Genomic DNA, 24,645 nt, shown 5'->3' with positions numbered 1-24,645 from the left:
CGGAGTTGAGGTAGGCACGAGCTAGGGTGGCTCCAGGGTCACCGGAGTTGGGCAGAGAGGGAGAGGGCGCCACGGCGAACTCAGTGGCGGGGGAAGAGGCCGTGAATCCACTCGCAGAGAAGGTAGAACGGCGAAGAGAAGGTCTCGGGCAGACCGGAGAAACTCCGATGAGCCATTCCGACCACAGGGAGGGGACTTAAGGCGCGCTAAGGTCTTGGCTAACTTCAGCAGAGGCAGGGGTGGCATAGGGGCCTACTCCGGTGAACTAGACCAGGCTAAATCGGCCGGCCACCGCGTGAGCACGGCGGACCGCCGCGGCCAAGCACCGGCGAAGGCGAAATTGGACGAACACAGGGCGCAATAAGGGAAATTGGGCAAGGGGCGGGTATCTCACCTCAGGGCGGAGCTCGGGGAGGCTTGGAGCGGTCTCCGACGAGCTGGATGGCCGGGAACGTGGGCGAGGGTCTCCGACGGCGGCTGGCGACGAGGGCAGAGCGCGAGAGAGGGTGAAGCTGCACGAAATGAGGTGAGGGGTGTGTGCGGGGCACTGGCGGTGCTCTATAAAGGGAGTTGGGCGCGTGGGCGGGCGTCGTGGCCGAGAAACCCGGCGACGTGCGCGAGTGCGCAAGCGCCGGTCCACGGCCAGCGTAGAGAAGGCGGAACTTGTGACGGAACCTTCCAAGTCATTAGGCCCACCTACAGTTGTCCTTGTCTAACAGACATCAGACAACCCTGTAGATGTTCCTGAATCACTTGACAAGTTCGGTATCTTTTCTTACCTTTCCAGGAACGTTTCACCCATCTTGCAGACATTACAGAACATCGGAGATATCAAAAAGCGGAAGTGATTACAGAAACTTACATTTATTTAAAAAGTAAGATTAAGTTGCTTATACAGACCAGAAAATATAAACGAGTGCAGAGTAATATTATTACATAACCAAGGGAGGCAAAAACTCCTCCCGATAAGTTTTTCATAAAAGTTTTCTTATGGAGGACCAAGTCCTCCCGCATCTTCACTCTTGCTTTTCCTCCTGAGGAACCACCTTGGTACAGAAGCAACAGAAATTTGCTACTTCCTCACCTAAAAACAACGAGGGAATAAACCCTGAGTATGGAATTACTCAGCAAGTCTTACCCGACTAAAGAAAAGACTTCCAAGGGTATGCTGGATAAATAGGAATCAAGGAGAGGCTTTAGCAAAAATCAACTTAGATACTTTTGCAGAAATAGCTTACTAAAGTGAGTCCTTACTTTCAACATTTTAACGCCAGATTAAATATTAATAGACTCTGTTTGCCTCTAGTCTAATTTCATCATTTCATTAATACAATATCATTTTTATTCACGAAGTTCATATCCTGACTTAGGTTGTAGGGAAGTGACCAAGTCTTCATAACCGCGAAGGTACGGCGATCCGAATCGATTATACTCAGCTGAGGATCTCCGATCACATGACATATGTAGCACTTAACCCTTGCATATGTCAACCCGCCACCGGGGTTCTTAAGACCAGATCAGGTTCACGCAAACCAAGAGCACAGATACACCACCGTCCAGCCTCTTGCCACGGAGGGTACACGCTACTCTCGCCACCGCTCCACGCCCATTTCGTGTTATCTTATTCTGGCCTTAGTCTGCCCGAGGCAAGGCTTACCCATGACGAGGCATGTGACCAGTTAAAGAGTCCTCGATCAGCACGCCTACATACGCATTCAATCCTTAATCAACCTGGGTAGAACATCACCTGTTCCTAACCCAAGTCTCAATTTAAGTATTTCCATCCTTAGGATTGTTTCTGTTCCTTAGGATGAAAAGAGCATCACAGGGAACTTTGCAGTAAGATCCCACCATTGCTCCAAATGAAAGTATTCTTGCAGGTAGAAGCCATCCTTTCTCGAGCTAGGCTAAGGACAACCTCTATCCACAAGATCTAAGCAGGGCTAAGCATTTTTGTAAAACATATTTTGATACTTCACAGAAGTATCTATAAAGGTATGGATATCAAGGAAGGCAATGCATCAAAGGGTTTCAAGCAACTCCTATAAACCTAATGCACATTTCACTAGACTTAAAGTGTGCGAAAATTATTTAAAAACATAAGGAAGGGGTTGCATGCACCGGGGCTTGCCTTTGTTAGTAGGTGAGTCTAGCTTAGGCCCGCAGATGTTAAAATAAAGACAAGATCCTGCCTGAGAGTCCGAAGGTGGTGGTGCCTTTTCTTCACTCACTTCAACTTCTTCTTCGTTTTCTAAACATAACCACATATATGTATAAGAATGAATGCCATGTAATGCTCATGAGAGTGCAAAGATAATAAAAAACTTATTATCTAAAGTCTTGAATACAACTTTCCTTCACTGAACTCCGAGAACTTAGGGTTTCCGGAGTCAGTAAAGGAGTTCATAGAGCAGGGGTGGGGGTTTTGGGTTCTAGTTATCAAACAAGGTCCAAATCAATCCAAAGTCTACCCAAGGCTTCTAAATAATGTATAGGACCCATATAAAAAGTTTGGACATTTTTGGAAATTTCATTTATTTTCTAAAAATCCAGAACCACTACCTTAAACTACTTTAAATGCCTTAAAATTCCTTATTTCCTCTAAAAATCATAAAACTATTTTTATTAAATTCTAGAGAAAATAAGAAGCCTAGGAAAATTGGTTTCACAATTTTAGGATTTTTCTACAATTCTCTATAAATTTCTAAAGTTCCACTGAAAAAGAAAAAGAAAAGGATCCAATAGTACTGGGCCGGTTTCAGCCCAGCCAGCCCAATACCAGAGGGAAACGCGCGCGCGCCCGCGAGGGAGACTTTGCGCAGAGGTCCTCGGGGTTTTGGCTAATGGAAGTTGGGTTCGGTTACTGTTCCACCGTGTCGCTGACGGTTTGCAAATAACCCCTTCGGTTTCTAATTCATCGCGACACGAGGTCCACGACGGCGTTGAACGCAACCGAAGTCCGGCGAGCTCCTGGACCGGCCGATTGGGGCTATGACCGGCACTCCCGAGTGGCGAACACTAAATCGGACCCATCCTAAGCCTTTTATCCAACTCAATTTCACAATCGATCAAGTGGTTTGTTCTGGCCACGGTGACCGAGAACGTTGCGGATGGATGAAGGTGTTCCCGGTGATCCATGGCGGCTTAGTTCAATCAAAGGGGTCAGGGAGCATGAGGAGAGCCTAGGGACGCTAGAACAGGCAACGGTGCAGCTTGAACTAACCTGATTTGAGCTGGTCGCGACGAACGGATCTTCACGGCGGCGGAGAAAGGATTTGAGGGAAACAAGGAATTCAGGCACATTGGTGATCGATTGCTGGTAATTCTTGGTGGCTGGGTAGCTGATGACCTCGCAGAGCTAGTCACGGGCTCAATTTATAGGGAGAACGGGCGGTGGCTGCGAATTTGGACGAGACGCGCGGTGGTTGGAGGTGGAGAAGAATACTGGCGCGTGTGAATTGGTGTCCCATGCCGTGGCAACCTCACCGGCGTTGATTAGACAGCAGTGGGGAGTTACGGCGACGCGGTGGAAAGGTTGAGCCACGCGGCGCACGGCCGGGAGGCGACGGTCACCGGTGAGCTTATCTGCTCCAGTCGTAGGGTAGAGGGGGAAGCACAGGGGGGTCACCGGAGTGGAGCCCAGCTCACCGGCGGTGAAGATTCCCTTACCCCGCGACGTTAACCGTCTACCTGAACACGAATCTGGACGCCGGTGACGCGAATCACGGCGGGGAATCGTCGACGGTGAGGGTTACTGAAACAGATGCAGTCAGGCTACTGTACCATGAAGAGGATCTTCAGAACGCCTGACAGAGCAAGTTTAGATCAAAGTTTCTCTAAATTTTCTATGGAAACATCCCCAAGTCTCTGCATCAAAGTTGTAATGCTATATACCAGCTACAAATTTGTTATAGGAATCATACTTAAACTCGCACTGGATCTGAGTTGAATTGACTCTCAAACTTGGATCCAAGTCACTATTAGTTTGAAATTCAGACAGTATTAGCCTGACAGCCTGACTTCAGGCTTGATTATCTCCAATATTTTCTTAATAACTATGCTTACACTTTTAAGCAAAGTTGTTCTCCTTAGTTTGGTCTACAATTTTGATGTGGTACCCTAGGGCAAAAACCCTTTTGTTTAGAAGTTACAAGGTCACAAAGATGAGCACATTACACTGAAATTCAGACTTAGTCAAAAGAGTTCAAATGTGGCTCTTTTGCAAATAAGTCCAAACTCAGGGTTTAGCTTGCAAATTCACATATGAGTGACCCAAATGACTTAAGACACTTATTTAACTTGGTTTTTGCACTTTAGTCCAAAAGTGGACTAATTTTGCACATAGGTCCCTAGGGTTTGGTTTTAGAGTTTTCCAGGGTTCCAATTAGGGTTTCTGGTATCCCAGGGGTATAAATGTGATTCAACTTTATTTTTGGGAACATTTTATGACTATTCCCCTAGGACTTTTAGGTTTTCTCAATTTGGGTTATATCTTACCCCTTTAATCCCTATTTAGGGTTAAATTCCCTATCCAGGGTTCTATTTGCAAAGTGCTATAACAATACAACTTGTTTGAAATTTTTACCTAGTGAATGCACTCTAGGTGTGTCAAACATATGCAATGCCAATGCTTATGATGCCATGCTCAAGTTTTAGTTATAGTAACACCAGGGGTGTTACATCCTTCCCCCCATAAAAGAATCTCGTCCCGAGATTAAAAGTTCTAGGGTAAGTAATGGAAAAGGAAATGTGTCACATTTTTATTTCCTTATTTCTGGTACAAGGCAGGGGTGGTATGGGGTTCACTCCTTTATTACAATAACTTTTCACACTTTACAAATTACATGAGGCTAAAAAGCCTGGGAAATTCTTATCTAAAAAGTCTTGAGTTTCCCATGTAGCCTCTTCTTCAGAATGTTGGTTCCACTGTATCTTATAGAACTTGAGAGTTTTCCTCTGGGTAACCCTGTCCTTTTGATCCAAGACTCGAATAGGGTGCTCAGAGTATGTCAAGTCTGGTTTAAGGACAACATCTGTCACTTCAATGGTTCGATCTGGTACCCGAAGACATTTCTTCAATTGGGACATGTGGAACACATTATGTACAACAGACAAAGTTTCGGATAGTTGAAGTCGATATGCCACTGGTCCACATTGCTCAAGTATAGGAAATGGACCAATGTACCGGGGTGCCAGTTTCCCTTTTATCCCGAAACGCGATACACCCTTAATTGGTGAGACTTTTAAGTAGACATAATCTCCCACGAGAAAAGATAAGGGTTGTCGTCGTTGGTCTGCATAATTCTTTTGCCGAGCTTGAGCTCTCTTCAAATTATGTATTATTTTCTGAACTTTGTCTTCAGTTTCTTTCACCAGGTCAGGCCTGAAGAAGTACCTTTCACCTGGTTCAGACCAATTTAGCGGAGTACGACATCGTCGTCCATATAGTGCTTTGAAAGGTGCCATCTTGATACTTTCTTGATAACTATTATTATATGAAAACTCTGCTAAGGGCAAACATTCATCCCATTTCTGTGAGAAGTCCAGAACACATGCCCGCAACATATCTTCAAGTATTTGATTTACCCTCTCAGTCTGTCCACTTGTTTGTGGATGATAAGCCAAACTGTGGAGCAATTTGGTACCCAAAGATTTATGAAGTTCTTCCCAGAATTTGGATACGAATTGGGGTCCACGATTCGACACTATAGTCTTCAGAATACCATGCAAACTGAGAATACGGGCAATGTATAATGCTGCATAGGTGGCCACTGTATACTTTGTCCTAACAGGCAAGAAGCGGGCAATCTTTGTAAGTCGGTCAACAATCACCCAGATAGAGTCATACCCTTTTGCGGTCCTGGGCAATCCCACAATGAAGTCCATACTTATGTCTTCCCATTTCCATGTTGGTATTGGTAGTGACTGTAATGGACCGGCAGCTTTCAAATGTATGGCTTTGACACGTCTGCAGGTGTCACATCTCGCCACATAGCGTGCAATTTCGATCTTCATCTTTGTCCACCAGTAATGTTGCTTCAAGTCTTGGTACATCTTAGTGCTTCCGGGATGAATAGAATAGCGGCTAAGATGTGCTTCATCAAGAATTTGCTGGCGGATCTCTTCATTCTTCGGCACCACTATGCGGTTATTAAACCATACAATGCCTTGATCATCTTCTTTGAAACATTTGGCTTTTCCAGCCCTTAACTTCTCACGAATGTGTTTCATACCCTCATTATCCTTTTGAGCATCAATTATCTTTTGCAAGAGAACTGACTCAAGCTTTAGCTGATTCAGAGTTCCTTGTTGGACCATTCCCAGGTTTAGCTTCTCCATCTCTTGACATAAAGTGTTGTCAGAGGTCTTCACCGTAAGACAGTGACAGGAAACCTTACGGCTTAGTGCATCTGCTACTACATTGGCTTTGCCTGGGTGATAATGGATTTCCAGTTCATAGTCCTTAATAAGATCAAGCCATCGCCTTTGTCTCATATTCAATTCTGATTGGGTGAAGATATACTTCAAGCTTTTATGGTCTGTATAAATATGACAGACATTACCCAGCAAATAGTGACGCCAAATTTTTAGGGCATGAACCACAGCAGCTAGCTCCAGATCATGAGTTGGGTAATGCTCCTCATGTCGGCGCAACTGCCTTGAAGCATATGCAATTACTCGGCCTTCTTGCATTAATACACAGCCGAGTCCACTGCCTGATGCATCACAATATACATCAAAAGGCTTGGTGATGTTCGGTTGAGCCAATACCGGAGCAGTGGTTAATAATGTCTTCAATTGTTCAAAAGCTTCATTACACTTAGACGACCAATTGAATTTAATATCATTCTTCAATAAACTTGTGATTGGCTTCACAAGCTTAGAAAAATCTGGTATGAATCTGCGGTAATATCCCGCCAGCCCAAGGAAACTTTGGACTTGATGAACAGTGGTTGGGGGTTTCCACTCCAAAATGTCCTTGACTTTGCTGGGGTCTACCGCAATCCCTCTGGCAGATAAAACATGTCCCAAAAATTGAATTTCCTCCAGCCAAAACGCACATTTGCTGAACTTGGCATACAACTGATGTTCCCTCAGGCGCGTTAACATGACCCGTAAATGTTGAGCATGCTCCTCTTCATTCTTGGAATATATTAGAATATCGTCAATGAAGACCACCACAAACTTGTATAGCTCGGGCATGAATACCGAGTTCATCAAATATGTGAAGTGGGCCGGAGCATTTGTTAACCCAAAAGACATTACCAGATATTCAAACAACCCATACCGCGTAGTGAATGCAGTTTTTGGTATATCCTCGGGCCGAATACGGATCTGATGATAGCCCGACCTGAGATCAATTTTGGAGAATACCCTCGCCCCGGTCAGTTGATCAAATAAGATGTCAATCCTCGGAAGAGGGTACTTGTTCTTGATAGTGACCTCATTCAGGGGCCGATAATCCACGCACATCCGTAAGGTTTGATCCTTCTTCTTGACGAATATGGCTGGACAACCCCAAGGTGACGAGCTTGGCCGGATGAATCCTTTCTCCAGGAGATCTTGTAATTGAATCTTCAATTCTGCCAACTCATTTGGAGGCATACGGTACGATCTTCGAGAAATGGGAGCCGTACCAGGCTTTAACTCAATTACAAACTCTACATCCCTTTCAGGTGGCAATCCCGGCAAATCCTCGGGAAAGACATCGGGAAACTCGCATACTCCCAGAATATCCTTAATTTCCGGTACTATGACTTCATAAACTCTGCCAGTAATTTTGTCTGGAATAGGGATGGGCAAAAGAATTTCTTCTTGATTATGACTCAACCTGATGGTTCTTTGATCAGTATTGAGTGTTGCTTTATGCTTGGCCAACCAATTCATACCCAGAATAACATCTATGTCTTGGCCTTTCAGGACGATCATATTGGTAGGAAAGTCCCGTCCGGCCAATGATACGGGCACTTGATAGGCCACTTCTCTAGTAAAGATTTGTCCCCCAGGTGAGTGTATTTTAAATCCCTCTTTTGATTCATGGCATGCAATGTGATGTTGCTCCACAAATTTCTTGCTAATGAACGTATGCGAAGCACCAGAATCAAAAAGAATGACTGCAGGATGATTGGCCACGAGGAACATACCCATCATTACTGGCTCTCCGTCCGGTGTAGTGGCCACTTGTGTATAATATACGCGTCCCGTCTTCTTGAAATTTTTGCCCTTAACATTTCCCTTGCTTTGAGATGAATTCCCCGATCCTTGTTGATTATTCGACTGATTCTGCTTGGGATAGGGGCAATCTTTGATGAAATGCCTAGACTTGCCACAATTGAAACACCCGGTTGAAGAGCTCGGCAAAGCAGGGAATCGAGTGCCCGAGGCACCCGGCTGACTTGGGGCAGTGGGGGCATTTATTGGGACGAATAATTATTGGCTGCTTGAAAGGGAAGGATGGTGCATGTGAACGATTCTGGTTAGAAGGCCGGAGAATAAACCGTTGCCTTTTTACCAGGCCCTGACTAGGCCTATCACCTCCAAATCCCTTAGACTTTCCGACACCTGCATACTTTGCTTCCACAACCAAGGCTGTACTGATAGCTCTTCCATACGTAAGATCTATGCAGGTTGCCATTTTTCTCTGCAGTCGATCATTTAGACCCCTCATAAAGCAATTTTTCTTTTTCAAATTAGTGTTCACCTGATCGATTGCATATTATGACAGATGATTGAACTTATTGAGATACTGATTAACAGTATCTCCTCCTTGCTTTAGCTTCATGAATTCTTCTTGCTTCATATGCAGAACACCTTTGGGTATATAGTGCTCGCGGAAGGCCACTTTGAATTCTTCCCAGATTATTTGGTGATTGGCCGGTTGAACGGCCACGAAATTTCCCCACCAAGTACTGGCAGGGCCGCGTAGTTGCTGGGCTGCAAATAAAGGCTTCTGGGTCTCCGAACAGCGTAGAAGTCCGAATTTTTGTTCAATCACACGGAGCCATTCATCGGCTTCCAACGGATCTTCAGCTTTAACAAACAAGGGTGGACGTGTCTCCAAAAAGTCCAGATAAGAAGTTTCGCGGGGGCCCTGTTGATAACCCCGCCCACCATGCTGCTGGAACTGTTGGCCCGCCATTTCTCTCAGAAAGCGGGTATTATCAGAAGTTGCGTTCACTAAGGCGGCAATCGCCTCAGCCAGTGTGGGAGGAACAGGAGGTGGATTCGGTGTAGACTCCCTTCCACTAGAGGGTCCCGCTGCATCCTGGGATCGGGTCTTGGACGGCATCTGTGGCATCAAATATTTAGAAACAATATAATATGCCAAAGATAAAACCATCCAATTTACATTACCAAAAAGAGTAATGTACAGACTCGATTTTACAACAGGATACATTACTCAGTATACAATAGCATTACCTATTATACAATAGTACATCCTACAATATACTATTTCTATTTCTACAACTATACTACTATTCCCGCTTTTGGTTGTTCCTGGCATCCTCGTCGTCGGGTGTGGGAGACCATTCATCGACCAGCCTCACAGAAGGAGGGGGCTTAAAAAGGTCTAGCTCACCACCAAGCGCTTCTCCCGCAACATGCGAGGGTCCGGCTTTCGACCCGACAGGATCCATAGGGGCACTGGGATGTAGTTGCGAATACAGTACATGAACTTCCTCATGTAAGGTATTGCAATATGCCTGCAGGTTGTCAATAGCTGAACTAAGTTCCTCGACTCGGGCTCGAGCCTTTGCTGCTTTAGCCCAAGCCACTGAACGAGACTGTACCGCCCAGTCGAGCGCTAAATCCTGATCAGCAAGCTGATCCTGCAGACGGCGAATATAACTCCTTAATTCGTTTATCCTATCGCCATCCGCGACCCACATACTGGTCCTGCGTTGCAGTTCCGTTTGAAGCTGATTCACGCGGGCTTCGAGATCCCCAATTGGATCGTTGCTTCCGCTACTACTATCCTCATCCCGCGGGGCAAGTTGATGACGAGGTACTCCAATTGGGCCTGTTGACTTACGTGCAGTCTTCCTCGTGCGTGGCGGCATTTCTCTAAGGGGAAAATTTTATTAGTATAATTCTTAGCATGATGCATGTGTAATTACAGAATCAACCTTAGTTGATTCATACCTTCTATACATTGCACTCTTCCTATCTGGTCTTTCATATAGATTCTTCAGATATGGGGGATAAGAATAGAAGAAATCTTTCTAGGTGAGTTTTAGAAAATCCTTTTGAAAATGCCTCATAATATATGCGAAGGAGGGCTACGCTCCGATACCAGCTGTGACGGAACCTTCCAAGTCATTAGGCCCACCTACAGTTGTCCTTGTCTAACAGACATCAGACAACCCTGTAGATGTTCCTGAATCACTTGACAAGTTCGGTATCTTTTCTTACCTTTCCAGGAACGTTTCACCCGTCTTGCAGACATTACAGAACATCGGAGATATCGAAAAGAGGAAGTGATTACAGAAACTTACATTTATTTAAAAAGTAAGATTAAGTTGCTTATACAGACCAGAAAATATAAACGAGTGCAGAGTAATATTATTACATAACCAAGGGAGGCAAAAACTCCTCCCGATAAGTTTTTCATAAAAGTTTTCTTATGGAGGACCAAGTCCTCCCGCATCTTCACTCTTGCTTTTCCTCCTGAGGAACCACCTTGGTACAGAAGCAACAGAAATCTGCTACTTCCTCACCTAAAAACAACGAGGGAATAAACCTTGAGTATGGAATTACTCAGCAAGTCTTACCCGACTAAAGAAAAGACTTCCAAGGGTATGCTGGATAAATAGGAATCAAGGAGAGGCTTTAGCAAAAATCAACTTAGATACTTTTGCAGAAATAGCTTACTAAAGTGAGTCCTTACTTTCAACATTTTAACGCCAGATTAAATATTAATAGACTCTATTTGCCTCTAGTCTAATTTCATCATTTCATTAATAAAATATCATTTTTATTCACAAAGTTCATATCCTGACTTAGGTTGTAGGGAAGTGACCAAGCCTTCATAACCACGAAGGTACGGCGATCCGAATCGATTATACTCAGCTGAGGATCTCCAATCACACGACATATGTAGCACTTAACCCTTGCATATGTCAACCCGCCACCGGGGTTCTTAAGACCAGATCAGGTTCACGCAAACCGAGAGCACAGATACACCACCGTCCAGCCTCTTGCCACGGAGGGTACACGCTACTCTCGCCACCACTCCATGCCCATTTCGTGTTATCTTATTCTGGCCTTAGTCTGTCCGAGGCAAGGCTTACCCATGACGAGGCATGTGACCAGTTAAAGGGTCCTCGATCAGCACGCCTACATACGCATTCAATCCTTAATCAACCTGGGTAGAACATCACCTGTTCCTAACCCAAGTCTCAATTTAAGTATTTCCATCCTTATGATTGTTTCTGTTCCTTAGGATGAAAAGAGCATCACAGGGAACTTTGCAGTAAGATCCCACCATTGCTCCAAATGAAAATATTCTTGCAGGTAGAAGCCATCCTTTCTCGAGCTAGGCTAAGGACAACCTCTATCCACAAGATCTAAGCAGGGCTAAGCATTTTTGTAAATCATATTTTGATACTTCACAGAAGTATCTATAAAGGTATGGATATCAAGGAAGACAATGCATCAAAGGGTTTCAAGCAACTCCTATAAACCTAATGCACATTTCACTAGACTTAAAGTGTGCGAAAATTATTTAAAAACACAAGGAAGGGGTTGCATGCACCAGGGCTTGCCTTTGTTAGTAGGTGAGTCTAGCTCAGGCCCGCAGATGTCAAAATAAAGACAAGATCCTGCCTGAGAGTCCGAAGGTGGTGGTGTCTTTTCTTCACTCACTTCAACTTCTTCTTCGTTTTCTAAACATAACCACATATATGTATAAGAATGAATGCCATGTAATGCTCATGAGAGTGCAAAGATAATAAAAAACTTATTATCTAAAGTCTTGAATACAACTTTCCTTCACGGAACTCTGAGAACTTAGGGTTTCCGGAGTTAGTAAAGGAGTTCATAGAGCAGGGGTGGGGGTTTTGGGTTCTAGTTATCAAACAAGGTCCAAATCAATCCAAATTCTACCCAAGGCTTCTAAATAATGTATAGGACCCATATAAAAAGTTTGGACATTTTTGGAAATTTCATTTAGTTTCTAAAAATCCAGAACCACTACCTTAAACTACTTTAAATGCCTTAAAATTCCTTATTTCCTCTAAAAATCATAAAACTGTTTTTATTAAATTCTAGAGAAAATAAGAAGCCTAGGAAAATTGGTTTCACAATTTTAGGATTTTTCTACAATTCTCTATAAATTTCTAAAGTTCCACTGAAAAAGAAAAAGAAAAGGATCCAATAGTACTGGGCCGGTTTCAGCCCAGCCAGCCCAATACCAGAGGGAAACGCGCGCGCGCCCGCGAGGGAGACTTTGCGCAGAGGTCCTCGGGGTTTTGGCTAATGGAAGTTGGGTTCGGTTACTGTTCCACCGTGTCGCTGACGGTTTGCAAATAACCCCTTCGGTTTCTAATTCATCGCGACACGAGGTCCACGACGGCGTTGAACGCAACCAAAGTCCGGCGAGCTCCTGGACCGGCCGATTGGGGCTATGACCGGCACTCCCGAGCGGCGGACACTAAATCGGACCCATCCTAAGCCTTTTCCCCAACTCAATTTCACAATCGATCAAGTGGTTTGTTCTGGCCACGGTGACCGAGAACGTTGCGGATGGATGAAGGTGTTCCCGCTGATCCATGGTGGCTTAGTTCAATCAAAGGGGTCAGGGAGCATGAGGAGAGCCTAGGGACGCTAGAACAGGCAACGGTGCAGCTTGAACTAACCTGATTTGAGCTGGCCGCGACGAACGGATCTTCACGGTGGCAGAGAAAGGATTTGAGGGAAACAAGGAATTCGGGCACACTGGTGATCGATTGCTAGTAATTCTTGGTGGCTGGGTAGCTGATGACCTCGCGGAGCTAGTCACGGGCTCAATTTATAGGGAGAACAGGCGGTGGCTGCGAATTTGGACGAGACGCGCGGCGGTCGGAGGTGGAGAAGAATACTGGCGCGCGTGAATTGGTGTCCCATGCCGTGGCAACCTCACCGGCGTTGATTAGACAACAGTGGGGAGTTACGGCGACGCGGTGGAAAGGTTGAGCCACGCGACGCACAGCCGGGAGCCGGCGGTCACCGGTGAGCTTATCTGCTCCAGTCGTAGGGTAGAGGGGGAAGCACGGGGGGGGGGGGGGGGGGTCACCGGAGTGGAGACCAGCTCACCGGCGGTGAAGATTCCCTTACCCCGCGATGTTATTCATCTACCTGAACACGAATCTAGACGCCGGTGATGCGAATCGCAGCGGGGAATCGTCGGCGGTGAGGGTTACTGAAACAGATGCAGTCAGGCTACTGTACCATGAAGAGGATCTTCAGAACGCCTGACAGAGCAAGTTTAGATCAAAGTTTCTCTAAATTTTCTATGGAAACATCCCCAAGTCTCTGCATCAAAGTTGTAATGCTATATACCAGCTACAAATTTGTTATAGGAATCATACTTAAACTCGCACTGGATCTGAGTTGAATTGACTCTCAAACTTGGATCCAAGTCACTATTAGTCTGAAATTCACACAGTATTAGCCTGACAGCCTGACTTCAGGCTTGATTATCTCCAATATTTTCTTAATAACTATGCTCACACTTTTAAGCAAAGTTGTTCTCCTTAGTTTGGTCTACAATTTTGATGTGGTGCCCTAGGGCAAAAACTCTTTTGTTTAGAAGTTACAAGGTCACAAAGATGAGCACATTACACTGAAATTCAGACTTAGTCAAAAGAGTTCAAATGTGGCTCTTTTGCAAATAAGTCCAAACTCAGGGTTTAGCTTGCAAATTCACATATGAGTGACCCAAATGACTTAAGACACTTATTTAACTTGGTTTTTGCACTTTAGTCCAAAAGTGGACCAATTTTGCACATAGGTCCCTAGGGTTTGGTTTTAGGGTTTTCCAGGGTTCCAATTAGGGTTTCTGGTATCCCAGGGGTATAAATGTGATTCAACTTTATTTTTGGGAACATTTTATGACTATTCCCCTAGGACTTTTAGGTTTTCTCAATTTGGGTTATATCTTACCCCTTTAATCCCTATTTAGGGTTAAATTCCCTATCCAGGGTTCTATTTGCAAAGTGCTATAACAATACAACTTGTTTGAAATTTTTACCTAGTGAATGCACTCTAGGTGTGTCAAACATATGCAATGCCAATGCTTATGATGCCATGCTCAAGTTTTAGTTATAGTAACACCAGGGGTGTTACATCACTCGTAGGGTTGGCCCACGGCGCAGAGGGAGAAGAAAGGGGCACGCGGGGCAACGGCTTGGCGACTGGCGAACCGGGCCCGCGAGACAGAGAGAGAGCGCGCGGGCGCAGGAAACTGGCACCAACTGATCGGCCCCACTGGACAGCGAGCGAGAGAGTGAGCGCGCGCGGAAGACTGGCGCCGACAGGCGGGGTCCGCCTATTAGGGGCGGCAGGCGCGCGGGGGGGACTGGGTCTGGTGGGCTGGTTTGGGGCAAAATGGCCTTTTCTTTTTCTCTGGATTTTCTAATTCCTTTTCTATTTCTCTTTCTATAGGGTTTTCAAATCCAAATTTAAACCAGGTTTCAAATTCAAATAAATTCAAACTTGTGCAACACTTCAAAGAATATTTTAAACTCAGCATGATGCAACATGTCATGACTCATAAGATTTTGGCAAAAATAAATAATTAACCTCCACTAGTTTAGGCTATCTCTAATCAAAAAGGAAAAAGGGAGAATGAATCTAGAGAGGGAGAGAGAAAACCTAGAGTGAGAAAAGGAAGAGTAACATATGATTTTGGGTGATAATTAGAAAGAAATTTTATACCCCCAAAATCAGGGTGTTACACAAGTTCCATCAACACCCATAAAAATACAACTCATAGTGGAGTAGGGTATTATGCTCCGGTGGTCCAAACCACTCTAAACCCTTGTGCACTCTTGCCTTTTTCCTTGCGATCAACCAAACCCCAGGTCGTCGGCCTGCTCTCATGATCAGGGTCGTTATTTGGCACGCTAGGAAGGGGGAATTTGAAATATGATTTCCCTAGTCCACCGATGAAGTGGTTTCTCTAGCATTCGATGGACATTAGGCGGAGGCATTCTGCCTCCTGGCCGGAGTTGGCCCTCCTTCTCCAACATTTAGCGGTAGAGGAAAGTTCCACTTTGACTTCCAATACCTGCCAATGGATTTTAGAAAGGAGGCCAACAAGGACTATGCCTTCATCAATCTAACCTCGCCGGAGGTGGCTTGCCAACCGTCGGAGGCCCCATGGGGGCCTACCATGTACATCGGTGGGCTTTCAAGGGGGCGCAAAGACCGACGCGGGCCACTGTGTCAACCTACTGCAGGTTCCATGGCATTCGAGGTTGCCGCAGTTGGCCGCCGTCAAGCTCCACTCTCAACCCTCACAGAGGGAGTACGAGCCGCTGTTGGAGCAAAGGCTGATCGCACCCTCGGTCATACTATTTTAACATCAATCAAACAGGTCTTGTCACATGTACAAGAAGTGAAAGGGTACTTCGTCCAGTACTGGTATCGAGGTGTAACACCCCGTCCAATCCCTGGATTGGTGGTACTTACTCCTGGCAGCTCTCTACGATCATATATTGTCCCACACGGGTCTTTTATGCACACTTTGTCCTCGCTCAAGCGCACCCGAGAAAACTTTTTGGTCAGTCACCCATCCCAAATTGCTCCAAGCCAAGCACACTTAACTTGGAGGTTATTTCGAGATAGGCTTCCGAAAAAGAAGATGCACCTTATTGGTATGAACATTCTATTAATTCTATTAAGCCTTGGGCCAGAATATCCCATCCTAGGGGGAAGGATATCACAATCCACCCCCCTTAGAAGACCGACCCTAGGGCAAAATCTTGGGTTACCTTATGTCCCATAGAGGCATCGAAGCCAACCCCACCAAAGTCAAAGCAATAATGGATATGCACCCTACGCAATCAGCAAAAGATGTCCAAAGGCTCACATGAAGGCTGGCAACATTAAATAGATTCATCTCTCAATCCGTAGAGCGAAGCCTACCATTCATGTGGACCCCGAAGGGAGCAAAAGACTTTGTCTGGGGGGCCGAGCTGCCAACGTTCTTCGATTCTCTCAAAACTTATCTATCAGAAATGATAACTTTAACAAGTCCGGAGCCCGCCTCCACTCTACTCTTGTACGTCGTAGCATCCCACAACATAGTCAGTGTAACTTTAGTGCAGGAGAAAACCAAAGATGGAAAACTACAACATTAGCCCGTATATTTTGTCTGAGAGGTCCTCAACAGCTTCAAATGCAACATGATGGAAATGAAAAAATAGCATACGCAGTACTCATGGCATCACGAAAACTGCATCATTATTTTGAAGCACACAAGATAAGAGCGGCAATAGACCGAAGCCTCAACGACCTGTTTAGCAACCGAGAAGCTACAACTAGGATAGGCAAGTGGGCAACCGAGCTCTCGGGGTACCATATAGTCTTCAAGTCAAGAAATTTAATCAAGTCACAGATCCTCGCTGACTTTATAGTAGACTAGACATGACCTTCACCTTCTTGTCACCCATACCTAGAAACGCACTGGACAATCCACTGCGACGGTGCCTGGTGTCATGCGGGGGCCAATGCAGCAACAATAATTTTAGCCCCATCAGGCGCCAAGTACAGATATGCCGCCCGACTGAGCTTTGCTCTCAAGACAGACAAATGTACCAACAACATAACAGAGTATGAAGTAGTCATTCTCGGACTCCACAAGCTCAGGGCGCTCAGTGTTAAGACATGCATAGTCAAGACCGATTCCAAAGTTATTGCTGACCAGATAGAAAAAGATTGTACAACACGAGAGCCATTACTCCTACAATATCTATCGGCTATGCGAAGTCTGGAGAAACAATTCAAGGGTTTTTCAATCTAGCACGTGGACAGAAGCAAAAATGAAGAGGCAGATGCACTTGCGAAGGCTGCTGCAAGAGGAGACCCTACGCCGTCATAAGTTTTCTTTCAAATAGTTGAAGCCCCTGTCGTAGAGGACCCCGATGGGCAGAGAATTATAAGTCTCATTATGACCGAAAACTGGAGGGCCCCCAATATGCATGAACCTGTGATGATAGTGTCTAAGCGCCTAGTTATATCGTGCATTTCGGATCATAGCTTGCCACCTTCGCTCGCCGACGAGATCCACGTCTTCATGCCACAACTGGTCCTACATGGATTCGTCAAAAGCCTAGACTCATGATGAGCCCTTAAGTATTTTTGGGGGAAGGCAGGCTTTGGCCCCATAGTCCAGGAAGAATGGGGTCTCCCCAGTAGCTCAGTTAGGTGTGGTCTGATTTCCTTGCAACACGCATGGAAACTTGTTGACTCAATTTGCACCATGCTTTTCAAATAATCATAGGTGCGTGTCTTGAGTCCCTTGAGAATTTCTGTGTTTGCTCTCTCAACATGTCCATTGCTTTTGGGATGCGCCATAGATACAAAGTAGAGTTGAGTGTCAATGCCCTCACAATACTCCTAAAAGAGTCGACTTCTGAACTGGGTCCTGTTATCCATAATTATATGGCTTGGGACACCAAATCTATAAATAATTGATTTGAGGAAAGCAACAACTGCATCTTGGGTGATGTTAACCACTGGGGTAGCCTCTAACCACTTTGTGAATTTGTCGACGACGAAGAAGAGGAAACGGTACCTGCCGATGGCCATGGGGAACAGTCCCAGGATATCCATCCCCCATACATGAATGGCCAAGAGGGTGGAATCATTTGTAGAGTCTGAGCCGGTGTGTGTATTTGCTTTGCATGGAAAGGGCATGCTTCATAGGACTCTACCAACTCAGCTGTATCCTAGACAGTAGTTGGCCAATAAAAAACATTGCAAGAAGGCTTTATCGACCAGCATATGGGATGAGGAATGACTTTTGCACTCGCCTCCATGGATTTCTGCGAGCAACCTGTGGCCCTCTTCCTGGGTGATGCACCGCATGAGAATACTATTAGTGCCACAGTGGTAGAGATCCCCCTCCACCACCGTGTAGTGTTTAGCCAACCGTACTATGCGCTCAGTGGACACATGTTCTTTAGGAAGGATGTTGTCTTTCAGGTAGTCCCAGATCTTAGAGATCCAAGCATCAGGACTGCCTTGAGCAACTGTGAGTGGCGCCAAGAAGTTTTCAGGATCCTCAATGGCACATTTATCCCCCAGATTTTCTATGATGCGGGTGGTCTAGGATGAGTCTACTCTGATAAGAAATGGTCTTCACGGGGACGATGTCTACCCTAGGCAACTGTACTTTGGGTGCCTTTGCAGACACCTTAGTACGCGAGGTCGAGGGGTCCTCTCCCACCAGTGCATGCGTGCGACCACTACTGAGAGAGCGTGTAGCCTCTCGATGGCTACGAGTGCTAAGGTCCGGTCACCCCGCACGGCGAGGACACCAGTGGGGGACGACATCTTCAGGACTAAATACCCGTAATGGGCAATGGCCATGAACCGATACAGAGTTGTCTTGCCAATGAGGGCATTGAAGGGGAGGTTAACCTCCAGTACGTCAAACTGGACGTTCTCGGCACGGAAGGTCTCCTCGGTCCCGAATGTGACCGGGAGAGCGATGCTCCCAAGGGGATACACTGGCCGAGGGCCCACTCTAGAGAATGGGCGAGAGTTTGTCTGATGGCGTTGAGGCAATGACGGGGCAGTGTGAGCGGCAGTACATCGGCCCCTACCATATTGTCGGGGCAATCAGATGCCCTGAAGGAGATGGTGGTACTCCGCCACTTTTGATGGGGTGCCGCCTTTGGGGCCCTAGGGGCTGCCGAGAGCACGTAAAGCATGTAGAACATATAGCAGCATTCCAACATGGTGAGTTTAGGCCTAAACTGAGTCAGATCTATTTGTATAGCACCTTCATTTTAGTGCCTTAGAGGCCCAACAACACACATCATCAGGGATTCATGATCCTCTAACACAGTCTCCTCGAAGAGGTGGAGTCGATGCTATGGTCAGTACTGTAGTCCAAGTTCCCAAAGTTGAGAACCTAGTCGAGAGCAAAGGATACACTAGTGAAGAGGATCTTGTGGGAGAAGCACGTGCTAGCCTTGGGTTCTATCCACCACAGAGTAGTGGTCACACATGATGTGCTTCCTACCTGGTGCACTAATTGTCATCGGTTCATCATGACAACATGCATCATGTTGTTTGCTAGAGGTTGAGGTGGGTATCTCTAAAGACTTAGACACTTAAAACAATTAGATTCTAGAGTTAGCTCCAATCTTGGCTTAGGGCATTCATTAGCATCAAACCAACGCTAAGGTGGATGTTATGGTTGAGGCTTAGCCTAGGCTCCCCCTAGGTCAAGAATCTAGGGGCTATGGCCAATCCCCGAAGCCCTAGGCTATGGTTGATTGACCTACTTGGGATTGCCCTTTTAACATCCTAGTATTCCTTGAGGAGGTTGACCTATGAGCAGTTGAACCATCCCTTTTCTGCTAGATGGTTCATGTGATTGTACCCAATGAATATAGCCCTTAAGCCTATGACCAATTCAGAGAGTCTATGAGGGGGTTACCTAATACTAGGGCCCTCTTCTCAAGGACTTAGCATATCCATATGTTAGACTCTTATCAAAATGGCATACTAACAAAATGGGTGCAACATGAAACATAGAAAAGTCCCAAGTGCTAACATGAAATAAACACATGGCACAACACCAACAATTATCTATTTTGGGGCTTGTTCTTGGTTGAGTTGGATATCTCTTGGTATAAGATTTCCAAAAAAATCTAAGATCATTAAAATCGAAGTTCAAAGCTAAAATTTATGGAATTTTTAGTGAGGTGACATGTGTTCTTTTTTAGGATACAAAACGTCCTCAAAATTACATAGAAGTGACATAGTCTATAGGTCGTAACTGCTAGTTTTTGAGGTCCAACGTCTTGTTTTGGAGGTGTGAAAATATATGTGCATCACATGGCCTTAAGAAAGTTGTTGGTGTCCTAGTGTTTGCTGGAGCTTTCCAAGCCTTGTGAGAGCCCTCCTTGACCCTCTCGTTGTGAGGACTAAGTGACTAGTTTGACATTAACCATCATAATGATATATTAAGAGTTAAAGAGCATTTGAGAGCAAGCCAAACCTTGGGAACCTATCAGGCTCCATCTATTTCATGAAGTATTTATTACTTTTGGAGTGGAAGTCTCCTAGATGGCTAGGCTTCACCTGACAAGCTCCTAGCTTCATGGTGAGATATGGGAAAGTTTGCGATGGTTGCGATTTTCCACAACAAGAAAAAGGATCAACTAGTAGATATGAGGAAAGATGTTAAGAGAGACCTAACATGAGTACAAGCTTTGTGAGTTGCTCACTACCATCTCAATAGAGATGTTGGGTTCAAGTCAAAAGACAAACTTTGGTGAAAAAATCCTTGGCTATCTTGTATTTTGAATTGCAACACTTGTTTTTCACTATATGCCCTTGGTTGTATGTGTTTGCGAGTGCATGTACTTCATGGACTTGCTACTAGAAATCTCCAAACACATTTACAAGTTTGGTTTGAGCTGTAACTCAAGAAATAATTGTTATTTTAGATTGTTTATAATGTGGGGAGGTTTCATGTCTTTGCATGGTGGTTCCTCACATTGCTAATCCACTTAGAAGTTTTGTTAATGTTCAAAAACACATATTCACATCCCTCTAGGTGGCATCTAGTTCCATTCAATATTTGGTCCTTATATTTGTGTCATAACCGAATTTCAGGAAAAATCCAGATACATCTCATATGTGTGCCAAGATTAAATTTCACATAGATGATGACTTCAATGTATAGAAACCAGTGTTATAAACTTTATTAAATAAATGAAATGTCTTTACAAAATAAATGGAACAAAATAAACTAAACAACAATTACAACAACTATCCATAGGCAGGTTGACCGGAGCGGCGACAACCTCGAACTCTTTAAAATCTTTATAGTAGTAGTTTTCCTTTGGTTATCCATGGTCTATGTAGCAAATTCAGCAAGGATAAGTACACTTATGGTTGGTACTCAACAAGTGCGTAGAAAATTATAGTGTAAGGCTCTCCAAGGATATTAGCAGTTACTAAGTATAAATTTATACTATCCCAATTTAACAAAAGGTCATAAATAAAATGTCCGATAATAAACCACCTGTAAGTCCATTAATTTAGTTCTATAGATTAATCATGTGAGGATCTGGGCCACTCTTGACCCTGAGCATGGCTGATATATCAGTTTTACACTATATAGTGATTGTACATCTTTACCCACAAGTCATGTTACCCATTTGTTAGGGGTCATGACTCCCATACACCTTTTCCAAGGAAGTGTGGTAGGGTTCACTATGAGGCCTGTACAAAGATACACTACTATGAGATAACCCGCTAAGGTGGTAAAGGTCTTCCTCCACCAAAAAACTACCACAAAGCATATCAGTCCGAGAATGCCTCCTCTTTTGCCCCTTTCGAGTAAGGCTAACCCAGAACTACCTTCCCTAATTACTCAGCCAAGATTAGAGCCGTAATAGTCCTTGTGGTTGTATTATTTTTTTGGGTTGCTGCTCCATGTTACAATTAAATATAGTGATCTTGAAAATAACATATCACAACAATAAAACAATAACCATATGAATAAAACAATATCCATCTTTCATACGCAACCTTATCCTATAAACCAAGTAGAGCACTAGCATGTTTATCCAATAATAATAAAACTAGGTGTAAACAAGGTATAGGGAAAACAGAACTAGGAATCACCTAATAGGTTCCATCAGTTTAACCTAACTGTACAATGCATATGTGAGAACATAATAGTAAATATTATATAGGTTAAAACAATGTGATCAAGGACACAACTTGTCTTCCAATGCAAACTCTTACTGTTCAGAGTCTTCATAGGGTTGGTCATCCAATCCCTGTATCGAGGATTTTTTGATAGTGAATTTAACGGGTAGGTCGCGAGATCGAGAATTGAAGGTAGAATATACAAGAGACACAAGATTTATGTTGGTTCGGGATCTCGTTATGAGATAATACCCTATGTCCAGTATTTTGATGGCTGTTGATCCGTTATGTTCTGGTCTCTTCTCTCGGGGTCTCCCCGCCCCTCCTTTTATAGCATAAGGAAGAGGGTGGTTACAAGGGTGAATACTGTTGGGGCGAAGGCAAAGACGCCACCCTTCGCTCGAGGCCTTCGCTGATAACCGCTGGTCAGACAGAGACAGAACAGGCAGGGACACCCTTCGCTCCATTCGGCACCAGACGAAGACCGACGACGAAGTCATCCCGCAACGCGGCCTCGTTCAGCTCTGAGGCCCACGTGTGATCTGGCCCATTGTAACGGGCCCTGCGTGGCCGCCTTTGTGTTACGGGCCTAATATGTAAAGGCATGCTTGTAATTACAGCTTGTAACCCTGCTTTATGGGAATATTCTGGGGATAAACTAGGTGTCTGAGGGCACATGTGTCCTTAACACAAGGCGCTGGGCACTCAGATGCCTATAAATACCCCCGCACAGTGCCCGTGAGAGGCTAGATTAACGGAGCTATTGCCCCCGAGCACGTAACCCTGTTGTCGCCACTGTTCACCCCTGTTGGCCTCCTTGCTGCTGAGAGCAAGTTCCAACATTTGGCGCCCACCGTGGGTGCTACGACAAAACCACCCGCGATGGCACCCAAGAGAGCTAACCCGAAGGCTGACGAGGCTGCGAAGGCAGCACTGCTTGCCGCAAGAAAGGGCAAGGCCCTCGCCCTCACCCAATCCACCCACCAAGAGCCCACTGAAGACAATATTCCCCGCACCTGCGAAGACGACACCTTCCGCACCTGCGGGCCCGAAGGACAATCGCAGCCGCCCCCAGGCTTCGCCCCACTGGAGGGCGCGGATCTCACCGAGGACGGCGAGGTCCTCGGCGTCTCAACAGAAGAACAGTTACAGCTGCGCGCCCTGCGCCTCAAGAACCGCAATCTCCAGAGGCAGAAAGAGATACTGGAGGCCAAGCGCCAGCGTGTGTCCGCACTAGCCAAGGTGCGGCAAATGATACGCGACGAGGAGCAGAAGGCCCAAGACCTCGAGCGCGAGATCGCGCTGATGCAGCGCGAAGGCCACCTCGGTCTACAACAAGAGCCACCCCTCCAGCAGCGCGCACAACCGGAAGACACGCGCGAAGGCCACCTCGGCCTGCAGCATGGCCCACCCCTGCAACACCGGGCGCAGCCGGAGAACCCGCGTTTCCCCCAGCATGACTACGCCTTCCAGCACGGCGCGCCATTCCAAGGGGTCAACTACCTCGACGAGCGAAGTCCCCTGGCGCCACACCTGCAAGTGATGCCTTGGCCAGCTAACTTCCGAGCAGGGGCATATCCCAAGTACAACGGCAGCACCGACCCGGCGCAATACATAATGAGTTATCAAGTCGCCGTTGCATCCGCCGGAGGGGACGACGCCACAATGGCGAAGTCTTTCATCATCGCCCTAGAGGGCCCAGCACTCACCTGGTTCACTAGATTGCCTCCGCTGTCCATTGATTCGTGGAGAAGTCTCAGGGACAAGTTCCTTCTCAACTTCCAAGGGTACCGTCCAGACACCGACGCTTTGGCCGAGCTCTCGCTTTGCAAACAGCTGGAAAAGGAGACTCTGCGGGAGTATTACCGTAAATTCTTAACACTCAAGTCACAGCTGCCCTCCATCGATGATCAGATCGCTATCCACTACGCCATCAGTGGCCTTCGGGCCGGCGTCCTCTACAGCCACTGTATCAGAGATCCACCCAAGAACCTCCAGGAGCTATATCAGCTCTTTGAAAAATATGCCAAATCCGAAGAGCTCCACCAGCGCAAGGTTGAGTCACAGCGGAAGCCCAAAGATGCCCCGTAGTCCAGCCGCACGTGGACGAGGACTCCGCAACCAGACTCCGGTCGAGATGGCCGCAGTCAACAGCAAGTGCACAACATCGCCAACCAGCAGCCTGCTGCGGACCCCCCTCGTTGCCAGGAATACCCCCCCAGGGCCGCGGAAACGGAACTCGTGGCAGGGGCCGAGGGCGCGCGCAGCCGCCGCGCCGGTTCTACTGCCTTTTCCACGGCGAAGACTGCGCCCACCAGACCAAAGACTGCCCAGAAACGAAGGCCACCAGGGACAGAATGGCGCGGGCGCAGCCAGCCGACAATCCCAGAATTGTCGCGCATAATTACCAGCCACCCCCTCCACCATATATCCACGCTCCCGCTCCGCATCCACCGCACCACGCCTACCAACACCATTAGGAAGTACAAATCGTACCTCCCCCACCCCCACCACCACACCAGCAACACCAAAACATCCCCCATGCCCCAAAGCAGGAGGACTTCGCCGATCAACCATATCGCGGAGTCATTCACATGATAACAGGGGGGTCAAGCACTGACTTCGACACCAAGCGGCAGAAGCGGGACCACTACCGCAGCATCAACCATGTCGCGGTCACTGGCCCAGTCGTGCAGACGAAGTGGTCCCACATACCGCTAACCTTCGATGCACGAGACGTCGACCTGCGCAGCGCCCCCCACA

This window comes from Zea mays, chromosome 8 (genome assembly GCF_902167145.1).
Source record: "Zea mays cultivar B73 chromosome 8, Zm-B73-REFERENCE-NAM-5.0, whole genome shotgun sequence".
NCBI lineage: Eukaryota > Viridiplantae > Streptophyta > Magnoliopsida > Poales > Poaceae > Zea > Zea mays.
Note: the sequence above shows the minus strand (reverse complement) of the source record.